This window comes from Coregonus lavaretus, assembly GCF_964263955.1.
Source record: "Coregonus lavaretus genome assembly, chromosome: 12".
NCBI classification, from domain to species: Eukaryota; Metazoa; Chordata; class Actinopteri; order Salmoniformes; family Salmonidae; genus Coregonus; species Coregonus lavaretus.
Window position 1 is genome coordinate 52987574 of NC_139999.1, and position 12453 is coordinate 53000026.

At 42.3% G+C, this 12453-nt stretch overlaps 1 protein-coding gene across 4 annotated transcripts in view; it reads left to right on the forward strand.

Moving 5' to 3' along the window:
- The first annotated feature begins 10443 nt into the window (after nt 1–10443).
- LOC311138922 (E3 ubiquitin-protein ligase Itchy-like) overlaps nt 10444–12453 on the forward strand; it is a 47661-nt gene continuing 45651 nt past the window's right edge. Inside the window, exon 1 of one of the 4 annotated variants that reach the window (XM_084173730.1) lies at nt 10444–10603. The gene's annotated coding sequence lies outside the window, so the exon portion shown is untranslated. Of the gene's footprint in view, nt 10604–11544; nt 11635–12453 lie in introns of those variants that run through there. The other 3 variants (XM_084173732.1, XM_084173733.1, XM_084173731.1) reach the window with 3 other exon arrangements.

The following is a 12453-nucleotide window of genomic DNA, read 5'->3' on the forward strand; positions in this document are numbered from 1 at the left end:
TTTTACTGGGTAAAGTTCATGGTGCCATTGACCTTAAAACAATTCTGCTCATGCATTCTCATTTAGACGCCAAACCCACCACTGGTGTGTGCGGCCAAAGAGCTCTATTTTCATGTCATACAGCAAAGGTAAATGCCTGAAGTTTGCTAAAGGGCATTGGCACTTGGATTGGAAACAATGCTTTGGTCAGATGACATGAAAATAGAGCTCTTTGGCCGAGTACAACCCAGTGGTGGGTTTGGCATCTATATTTTACCTACTGTAAAATATGGTGGTGGATCTTTGATATTAGGGGCTATTTTGCTTCCACTGGTCCTGGGGCCCTTGTTAAGGTCAACCGCATCATTAACTTTTAGCCCAAAACCTGGTTGCCTCTGCCAGGAGGCTGACACTTGGCTGCAAGTGAATCATCCAGCAAAACATTAACCCCAAGCACACAACAAAATCCACAAATAAATTGTTAATTGGCCACAAAATCAAAATTCTGCAACTCAGTCTCCGGACATAAAACCCATTGAAACCCTGTGGTTTGAATTGAAGAGGGCAGTCCATAAGCACATACGATGGATATCAAGGATCTGGAAGGATTCTGTACGGAGGAATGGTCTAAGATTCCTCCCAATGTGTTCTCCAACTCATAAAACATTTTTGTAAAGGCTCAGTGGTGTTATCCTCAGAAGGGGAGGTATTGAAAGGTATTGATAACAGGGTGGTCCATAATTTTCGCCCCTACCTTTTTCTTTTTTTTATACATTTTTATATTACTCTTTCTCTGAGCAATTGTATTAGTATAAAATAATATAAGTTCCCCATTTTTTGGAGCATACAATATAGCTCAGTATTTGAATTATTTATTTTATACAGTGATTTATCAAGGGAGTCAATAATTTCTGTCCCCACTGTAGCTGTGGCAGAGGTTTGTTGGGCCAGACATTGCCATCTGGTGGTGATAGGCTAGCCAATGAATAACAATACCAGAGATAAAATAGATTATTTTTCTCACATATTCACCCCAACCTGTGCAGGGGAGAGCTTTGGTCACTAAAGGTCCAGTGCAGAGTTTGTGATTTGTGTACTCTTATGAATATGTATTACTGTAATCCTGTTTCAAACAAAACCTAAACTCTTTTTAATAAATAAACATTGCTTGTTTTACTTTTTTTATTGTATCTTTTTTTTTATCTCCCACAAGATTTTGTTTCCATGTGTAAAAATATTTTATTTTTATTTTGGGAGTGAATCTCTAACTTCTTGAAATTCTAATTTATCATGCAAAAAATGTGGCCTACTAGCTACGTTGTTGCGCACAAAGGGGTCGTCACAAAGTCATGATTATGGCTAAACCCCGCCAATTTATAAAATGTGTCTTCTTAAAATCAGATTTTAAACCTAACCCTAACTTTATGTCTAACCCTAACACTAAACTATTTTTTCGAAAATGTTTTAAAAAAGGTATAATCTTTGTAAATCTCTACTAATCTCACTGCAACTCCCCTCCAAGTCTCCGACCACTACTTTGTATCCTTTTCTCTCTCCCTCTCCTCCAACACTACTCACTCTGCCCCTACACAGATGGTAATGCGCCGTCGCAACCTTCGCTCTCTCTCTCCCGCTACTCTCTCCTCTTCCATCCTATCATCTCTTCCCTCTGCTCAATCCTTCTCCCTCCAATCTCCTGATTCTGCCTCCTCAACCCTCCTCTCCTCCCTTTCTGCATCCTTTGACTCTCTATGTCCCCTATCCTCCCGGCCGGCTCGGTCCTCCCCTCCAGCTCCGTGGCTTGATGACTCATTGCGAGCTCACAGAACAGAGCTCCGGGCAGCTGAGCGGAAATGGAAGAAAACTAGACTCCCTGCAGACCTGGCATCTTTTCACTCCCTCCTCTCTACATTTTCTTCATCTGTTTCTGCTGCTAAGGCCACTTTCTACCACTCTAAATTCCAAGCATCCGCCTCTAACCCTAGGAAGCTCTTTGCCACATTCTCCTCCCTGCTGAATCCCCCCCCCCCTCCTCCCTCTCTGTGGATGACTTCGTCAACCATTTTGAAAAGAAGGTTGACGACATCCGATCCTCGTTTGTTAAGTCAAATGACACTGCTGGTCCTGCTCACACTGCCCTACCCTATGCTTTGACTTCTTTCTCCCCTCTCTCTCCAGATAAAATCTTGCGACTTGTGACGGCAGGCTGCCCAACAACCTGCCCGCTTGACCCTATCCCCTCCTCTCTTCTCCAGACCATCTCCGGTGACCTTCTCCCTTACCTCACCTCGCTGATCAACTCATCCTTGACCGCTGGCTATGTCCCTTCCGTCTTCAAGAGAGCGAGAGTTGCACCCCTTCTCAAAAAACCAACACTCGATCCCTCCGATGTCAACAACTACAGACCAGTATCCCTTCTTTCTTTTCTCTCCAAAACTATTGAGCGTGCCGTCTTTAGCCAACTCTCTTGCTATCTCTCTCAGAATGACCTTCTTGATCCAAACCAGTCAGGTTTCAAGACTGGTCATTCAACTGAGACTGCTCTTCTCTGTGTCACAGAGGCTCTCCGCACTGCTAAAGCTAACTCTCTCTCCTCTGCTCTTGTCCTTCTAGACCTGTCTGCTGCCTTTGATACTGTGAACCATCAGATCCTCCTCTCCACCCTCTCCGAGCTGGGCATCTCCGGCGCGGCTCACTCTTGGATTGCGTCCTACCTGACCGGTCGCTCCTACCAAGTGGCGTGGCGAGAAGCTGTCTCCGCACCACGTGCTCTCACCACTGGTGTCCCCCAGGGCTCAGTTCTAGGCCCTCTCCTATTCTCGCTATACACCAAGTCACTTGGCTCTGTCATATCCTCACATGGCCTCTCCTATCATTGCTACGCTGACGACACACAACTAATCTTCTCCTTTCCCCCTTCTGATAACCAGGTGGCGAATCGCATCTCTGCATGTCTGGCAGACATATCAGTATGGATGACGGATCACCACCTCAAGCTGAACCTCGGCAAGACGGAGCTGCTCTTCCTCCCGGGGAAGGACTGCCAGTTCCATGATCTCGCCATCACGGTTGACAACTCTGTTGTGTCCTCCTCCCAGAGTGCGAAGAGCCTTGGCGTGACCCTGGACAACACCCTGTCGTTCTCCGCTAACATCAAGGCGGTGACCCGATCCTGTAGGTTCATGCTCTACAACATTCGGAGAGTACGACCCTGCCTTACACAGGAAGTGGCACAGGTCCTAATCCAGGCACTTGTCATCTCCCGTCTGGATTACTGCAACTCACTGTTGGCTGGGCTCCCTGCCTGTGCCATTAAACCCCTACAACTCATCCAGAATGCCGCAGCCCGTCTGGTGTTCAACCTTCCCAAGTTCTCTCACGTCACCCCGCTCCTCCGCACACTCCACTGGCTTCCAGTTGAAGTTCGCATCTGCTACAAGACCATGGTGCTTGCCTACGGAGCTGTGAGGGGAACGGCACCTCCGTACCTTCAGGCTCTGATCAGTCCCTACACCCAAACGAGGGCACTGCGTTCATCCACCTATGACCTGCTGGCTCCCCTACCTCTGCGGAAGCATAGTTCCCGCTCAGCCCAGTCAAAACTGTTCGCTGCTCTGGCACCCCAATGGTGGAACAAGCTCCCTCACGACGCCAGGACAGCGGAGTCACTCACCACCTTCCGGAGACATTTGAAACCCCACCTCTTTAAGGAATACCTGGGATAGGATAAAGTAATCCTTCTACCCCCCCCCCACCCTTTACTCCACCCCCCCCCCCCCAAAAAAAAAAAACAACAACAAAGAAAACATTGTAAAGTGGTTATCCCACTGGCTTTAAGGTGAATGCACCTATTTGTAAGTCGCTCTGGATAAGAGCGTCTGCTAAATGACGTAAATGTAAATGTAAATGATATCATAAATACGACAGGTGGAGTTATGTCACACATGTAGCTAACAAAAATATATGGAAATGTCTGCTCTATCTAGAATTTCAACCAACTGATTGCAGCATTACCGCAGAAATGGAAGAGGACAGTTGAAGGTGAAAAGAGTAAGGAACGTGTCTGTCGGCCTTGCATTAAAGAGCAAAATTGGTTAAAGAAAATTGTGATAAATAAAAAAGTATACCAGTTTCATTTAAGGACCCAAAAATTGACAGCTGTTTCATATAGATTGTAAAATAGGTGGGAAGAGATTTTCGATGTACCGATTCCATGGCACATAGTTTATGAACTGATACACCAAACGACACTGGATTCAAAACTTATAATTTTTCAATTTAAATTATTATACAAATTCTTGCAACCAATAGAATGTTATATATTTGGGGGATACAACCATCCCAGCTCTGCAGATTTTGCTGCGAAGAGACAGAATCATTAGATCATTTGTTTTGGTACTGTCCATACAGTATGTAGCTTGTTTTTGGTCGCAGGTCCGGGAATGGCTGAAGAATTGTAACATTTACCTGCAGCTAACTCTACAAATAGCACTGCTGGGTGATTTGAAAAGTCATAGTCAATCGATCAATAATATAATAATACTTTTAGCAAAAATGTTTATCTTTAATTTACAATCTGTAGAAACTATGAGAATAGAAAGGATCAGAACTTTTGTGAAACATCACAGCACAGTTGGAAAATATATGGCAAATAGAAATAAAAAATGGATGGTGTTAAGAGATAGACGTTTGACTCAAGTTAAACAATTTAAAGGCAATGCTACCAAATACTAATTGAGTGTATGTAAACTTCTGACCCACTGGGAATGTGATAAAATAAATAAAAGCTGAAATAAATCATTCTCTCTACTATTATTCAGACATTTCACATTCTTAAAATAAAGTGTTGATCCTAACTGACCTAAGACAGGGAATTTTTACTAGGATTAAATGTCAGGAATTGTGAAAAACTGAGTTTAAATGTATGTCAACTTCCGACTTCAACTGTACATGTTTTCCCTTAAACCACTCAAGTGTTGATTTAGCAGTATGCTTAGGGTCATTGTCCTGCTGGAAGGTGAACCTCCATCCCAGTATCAAATCTCTGGAAGTCTGAAACAGGTTTCCCTCGAGAATTCCCTGTATTTAGCGCAATTCATTATTCCTTCAATTCTGACCAGTTTCCCAGTCCCTGCCGATGAAAAACATCCCCACAGCATGATGCTGCCACCACCATGCTTCACTGTGGGGATGGTGTTCTTTGGGTGATGAGAGGTGTTGGGTTTGCGCCAGACATAGCATTTTTCCTTGATGGCCAAAAAGCTAAATGTTAGTCTCATCTGACCAGAGTACCTTCTTCCATATGTTTGGGGAGTCTCCCACATGCCTTTTGGCGAACACCAAACGTGTTTGCTCATTTTTTTCTTTTTCTGGCCACTCTTCCGTAAAGCCCAGCTCTGTGGAGTGTATGGCTTAAAGTGGTCCTACGGACAGATACTCCAATCTCCGCTGTGGAGCTTTGCAGCTCCTTCAGGGTTATCTTTGGTCTCTTTGTTGCCTCTCTGATTAATGCCCTCCTTGCCTGGTCCATGAGTTTTGGTGGGTGGCCCTCTCTTGGCAGGTTTGTTGTGGTGCCATATTCTTTTCATTTTTAATAATGGATTTAATGGTGCTCCATGGGATGTTCAAAGTTTCTGATATTTTTTTATAACCCAACCCTGATCTGTACTTCTCCACAACTTTGTCCCTGACCTGTTTGGAGAGCTCCTTGGTCTCCATGGTACCGTTTGCTTGTTGGTGCCGCTTGATTGATGGTGTTGCAGACTCTGGGGCCTTTCAGAACAGGTGTATATATACTGAGATCATGTGACACTTAGATTGCACACAGGTGGACTTTATTTAACTAATTATGTGACTTCTGAAGGTAATTGGTTGCACCAGATCTTATTTAGGGGCTTCATAGCAAAGGGGGTGAATATATATGCACGCACCACTTTTCCGTTATTTATTTTTTAGAAGTTTTTGAAATAAGTTATTTTTTTCATTTCACTTCATCAATTTGGACTATTTTGTGTATGTCCATTAAATGAAATCCAAATAAAAATCCATTTAAATTACAGGTTGTAATGCAACAAAATAGGGAAAATTAAAATGCAAATCAATTCATAACATTTTTGACATGCGTTTTTCTGGATTTTGTTGTTGTTATTCTGTCTCTCACTGTTCAAATAAACCTACCATTAAAATTATAGACTGATCATGTCTTTGTCAGGGGGCAAACGTACAAAATCAGCAGGGGATCAAATACTTTTTTCCCTCACTGTAGCTCTCAAACACTTCTCTGTAGGGTTTTCAGATGTTAGCTTCGCCCACAGCTGGCTCTATGTGAACTACAATCCCAATGTTGTGTTTTAACGTTTAGAAACGTCAATAATCATCGCATGAGAAACGGTTTTCGAAACATATGGCCCTTATCTTTCAAATTAGCAAGAATTAATATTTTCAATAAAAGATGTACAGATTTGCACAGACCCATATGCTGTGTGCCTCCAGCCGACGAACTACACTTCCTCCCCAGTTACGCTTACACACAGGTGTTCGAAACACCCAGGCTTGGGTAGTTTACTTTCTTAATGTAATCCGTTACATTTCGTAGTTACATGTCCAAAATTGTAATCAGTAAAGTAACTTTTGGATTACCCAAACTCAGTAACATAATCAGATTACTTTCTTACTTTTAGAATACTTTCCCCTTTGCTTTATCTTGGCCAGGTCGCAGTTGTAAATGAGAACTTGTTCTCAAGTGGCTTACCTGGTTAAATAAAGTTGAATAAATAAATAAATAAATAAAGAGGTGCTGGTTAGTAGCTGTTACAGCCACAAAGTCATAAAATCTGATTTTAAATGTAACCTTAACCTTATCCACACTGCCTAACCCTAATGTTAAATTAAGACTAAAAAGCCCTTTATTTTTCATAAATGTTTACAACAGGCTATAGCCATTTAAATTACAGGTTGTAATGCAACAAAATAGGAAAAATGCCAAGGGGGCTGAATACTTTTGCAAGGCACTGTAGCTGTATGTAAAATCTCACACCTAATTTGCATAAGGCCTATCCAGACAAAGGATCGAATTCTCTTGTTTGTGAATTTGGCAGCTCCGCTTAAAATACGGCAAATGGGACGGGAGGCAATGGCAGCAAACACAGTCTCATCTCGCTGTGATATTCTCCGATGGATTTAGAGCTCCCAACATGAAAAAATTATTTTGTAGAATTGAAACAAGATCACTTTCTCTTGGTCACAGAGAGACGAACTCAACTTGTGCTTAAAGCTGAAGTTGTAATGAGTCAGCAGGCATTTGAATTGCATCTGTGCAGAGAACACTGGGAAGAAAATGCTCTGTCATCAGTTACAATTTTGTACTGCAACTAAGTATGATCATATTTATTTTAAAGTTATAATAAATGTGAAATATTACACTAAGTCATTTATTATTTGATTGTTACTATATTTAGAAAGCATTTCAATAATGTCAAGCCCTATTCCCCCACTTTTGTTGAATAGGAAAAAATATGCTTTGTGAGTCTTCTTCCAGACTCACATTAAGGATCTCCGATCCTAAATTAAATCTAGAATCGGCTTCCTATTTTGCAACAAAGCCTCCTTCACTCATGCTCCCGTGTGGCGCAGTGGTCTAAGGCACTGCATCTCAGTGCTGGAGGCGTCACTACAGACTTCGATTCCAGGCTGTATCACAACTGGACGTGATTGGGAGTCCCATAGGGCAGCGCACAATTGGCCCTGCGTTGTCCAGGTTTGGCCGGTGTAGGCCGTCGTTGTAAATAAGAATTTGTTCTTCACTGACTTGCCTAGTTAAATAAAGGTTAAAATAAAAATGTTGCCAAACATGTCCTTGTAAAGCTGACTTTCCTACTGATCCTTGACTTCGGCGATGTCATTTACAAAATAGCCTTCAACACTCACAGCAAATTGGATGTAGTCTATCACAGTGCCATCTGTTTTGTCACCAATATTTTTATATTTTTATCCTATTTGTACTGTGTACTTGAGCTTGTGTCCTAAAAATAACTACACCTCAGCAATTTATAACTATTTACACCAGAAAGGTGAGATTGTAATCTTTCTGGCAGTATAAGCGTTACTATTTTTTGTTTATGGCCCTCTCATGATAAATAATTACTTGTGGGTATGTCTATGTAGGCAGAAATCAGGTTGTGTTTCTTTCTTTATTCTTTTGTCTGTCTGTAAACTGTGATTGACGGAGGAAGACGCTGATGGAGAACGCTGTAGGAGGCTGCTTTTTGTGAAGGAGGAAAACAGTGTAAGGCCAGCTCTACCCAGTAAGGCGAGGGGGATCGGAAGCGTTGAGCAGCAGGCAGCATGAAAATTGTATGAAGTGGTGGCTAATGGACTATGTGGCGGACCACATTTTTTCCAATGGAAGACGCAGGCCAAGATGTCGACACAAGTCCAGAGGATAGAATAGACGCCGGAGGGGAAAGGAGAGGGGGAATGTAGTCCTTTGAGAAGGCAAGAAGCAGATATTGGTTAGGAGAAAAGCAGTATTATAATAAGGAGACGTGTGCTTGGATGACGGAGGAGGAGTGGAGGGAAAAGGAGAGGCAGAGGAGGTCTAAGAGAGAGAGGGAGGAAGACTGTGAGTTTGAGTCGGTTAAAAATGGAGGGAAAAAGGGAGAAGGTTTGTTAAAGAAGACAGGTAGGAAATGTAAGCAAAGTGAGCTGAAGACAGGAGGAGAAATGGAAGAGAATGAGGGTGAAGTATTGGAGGTGGTAGGTGTGGTGAAGTATTCGGAGCCAGAGGCTTGCACAGAGGGTCAGGATAAAGATGAGTCTGTGACATTAGGAGTGAAGTTTGTGGAAAAAGTGGATCCTTGCCTTTTGGCTGATCCATTTGTGGTTTCAAGATGGGTGAAAAAAGCATTGGGTATAGTGGAATCGGTGAGGATAACCAGAAGTGGTCTAGTGATAATTGTTTGTGTTTCTGCTGGTCAGAGGGAGAAGGCGCTCAGAGTTAAACAAATGGGGCAAGAAATGTGAATTGTTTCGCTCTCAAGAAAAGGGCACCATTGAAAGGAGTGATTACTGGGGTAGCAGTAAATGTAAAACTGGATCAACTGAAGGAGAAGATTCCCGGTGTGTGTGATGCTCGTCGTTTGGTGCGGCGCAAGCAGGGTGGTGAGAGTGGGGAAACAGAAGAGTCATTGTCTGTTCTTTTGAGTTTTGAGAGTAGGGGGTATGTACCAGTACATTTACATTTACTTTTTCGTCATTTAGCAGACGCTCTTATCCAGAGCGACTTACAAAAGTTAATTTTTTTGGGGGGGGGGGGGGGGGTGGGGGGGTGGGGGGGGGGGTAGAAGGATTACTTTATCCTATCCCAGGTATTCCTTAAAGAGGTGGGGTTTCAAGTGTCTCCTGAAGGTGGTGAGTGACTCCGCTGTCCTGGCGTCGTGAGGGAGCTTGTTCCACCATTGGGGTGCCAGAGCAGCGAACAGTTTTGACTGGGCTGAGCGGGAACTGTGCTTCCGCAAAGGTAGGGGGGCCAGCAGGCCAGAGGTGGATGAACGCAATGCCCTCGTTTGGGTGTAGGGACTGATCAGAGCCTGAAGGTACGGAGGTGCCGTTCCCCTCACAGCTCCGTAGGCAAGCACCATGGTCTTGTAGCAGATGCAAGCTTCAACTGGAAGCCAGTGGAGTGTGCGGAGGAGCGGGGTGACGTGAGAGAACTTAGGAAGGTTGAACACCAGACGGGCTGCGGCGTTCTGGATGAGTTGTAGGGGTTTAATGGCACAGTACAGGGGGATAGGCAAGCAAGTGATATATGTTTCAGTAAGATTGGAGTTTTAGCGTTTATAGCAATGGTTATTAATTGTACTGCAGGGATGGAACGCAAGTCGAAGAAAATTGAGGTTGTGGTGGCAGCTGCAGAGAGATATTTGGGTGTGTGAGACTTGACAGCAGAAGAGTTACAGGGAGTGTTAAGTGGTGATGTCTCATCATTTCAGGATGAGGGCATGAGGTAGGAGTGAGTATATTTCAATAGTGAAGAAGGGTGGGGTTAATTATTAGTAATAGTTTTGAATTTGTAAGTGTAGTGTTAGATGGTAGGGTATTTCTGTGCTTTGTTTTATTTCATTTTTTAAGGAATAGATGAGGGAGTTGTACTCCAGTCTGGTAGGTGGCGGTAATGCAACAAATTGGATGCCAACCGCTGTTAAACCTCTTTGAAGAAGAAGAAGAAGAAGAAGAAGAAGAAAAAGAAAAAGAAAAAGAAAAAGAAAAAGAAAAAGAAAAAGAAAAAGAAAAAGAAAAAGAAAAAGAAAAAGAAAAAGAAGAAGAAGAAGAAGAAGAAGAAGAAGAAGAAGAAGAAGAACAAGAAGAAGAACAAGAACAAGAAGAACTGTGATTGACTACACACTCAAGTACAGTAGGTGGCGGCATGCACCTCTAACGTTTGTTTGCGAACCGCCAAAATACCATAGACGAAGAAGTGAATGGGCTCGTGCAAACCGTGTCAAGGGTTATGAGCGGTACCTGTCAGATAGCTTTCTAGTTTTTCTGAGAAATCATTTACCGTCCACATATGCCTTGGTGGGCGTGAGGGGGACATTACAGAAACATTTGCTACCCTCGGGTACGGGTAAGACGTAATCCAATCGTTTTTATGGATGAATTGTCAATTTTCAAAGATATCCGTAGCTAGCTATTTAGCCTAGGCTAGCTAGCTAACGTTAGCTAGCTCACCTATGTGACAGCAAAATTCAAAGCTAGCAAACCTGTGCAAAACTTTACGACACATGCTACTGATCTAATCTTGATTTGCTTAGCTAGTGTTTGTTCTACTATATGTTGTGAAACTAATAGGTAACGATAGCTACTAGCAGAGTTGTTGTTAGCGGTTGTGTGATAGGCTAGCTAGCTTGTTTGGCCTGCTTTCAACCAGACAGAGCGACCAGGTCTTGTTATTGAAATCTCCGCTTTCGCTTTTCGCTTGACATTTCCCTATTTTTGTCGCTCCTATTCCATGTAGCAGTAGGCTATACATTGTTGTATCTATACCCTGTTGAATCAGAAATTATTCAAAGAATATCTACAGGCCAGCTAGTTAGCTAACTTACAGTAGCTACTTTAGTTAGCTAAATTAGCTAACGTTAGCAAAATACAACCATGTAGACCTAGCTAATACTAAAACGTGGATTAGTTAGTTGGCTAATTTAACTTTTTTCTGTGGAAGCCCATTGCCACAAACAACATTTGTTTAAAAGGTCGACACTATCTAAAAAAGTCGAATTAGAATCTCGAAATGATAACTTAAGTATTTCAAAATGTTGACTTGAGTATCTCGAAATTTCGAAATACTAAATAGACATTTCGAGATGTGTAAATCAATCTATCTTTCACATTGCAGATATCAGCACAGCAGGGCCTCTGGCAACATCTGGCGAGCTGGCATTTGCCCCAACAAATATTGACACACAAGCCTTGAAAATAGGGACAAAGTACTGTTGTTTAGACTGATTTGCCTCATGATTTGTCAACTCGTGCACAATTAATCCGTGCTTCAGTCTGATCAACTGTAGCCTACTGATAACAACCACAGCTGCAGGTAGCCTAGAGATGCCTATGCGCTCTGGTCCCCTTTGGCCAGGGGAAACGAAACAGTAACGTCATGTATGTATAGCCTAAGTTATGGATGTATAGTCTAAAATAGGCCTATTTACTTGTGTTAAGAGAAATGTTAATATGATCAAATTTGGTTTATATTCAAACTTTGGGTGGCTAGGCTACCTTATTATTGTATAATGAAAAAGCGCTTTATAATTGTAATACATTATTATTGCAATATCCTATACATTTTCTCCTTGTTTTTCCTACAATTTGCAATCGCTGCATTGATGATGAGCAAATATAAGCTCCAACCTGCTTCATCATACCTAAGCTTTTATCCCAAACAAAAATAACTGTCCTACACTGATGTGTATGTCTCAGATTTCCGTGTTTGTTTACCTTCTTTACGATCCTGAATATATTTTAAATGGTGTGGTCTGTTCCATTGGCATATTCTTAGTCATTAATTATTAACTTGTTGGCAGATTGAAAGCTTACACTGGCCTTACATAGGTACACATGCAAAAGCATTTTCATAGCTTGTTATCGAAGAGACAGGTTTCCTAAACCTAAATTAAATCTACTTGATTTAATTGTCTTGGCTCTGCTTTGGATACAACTCTGTCGGCACTCTAGCTAGGATATTGCATACCAAATTTGGTTACGTACATAGGACTACGTTTACATAATCTAAGCAATAATGACATCTATAATCTCAAATGTCATAGTTTTTTGACAAGGACTTGTTGATCAGTACAGCCTGTAACTCAGTCACCTATGAGCCGCTAGGCCAAAAGACTATCTGAGGACACCAATCAGGGCCTAAAACTATCGGTGACTCATGATGTACCAGTTTACGTAATCTGGTAATCCAGGAGGGAT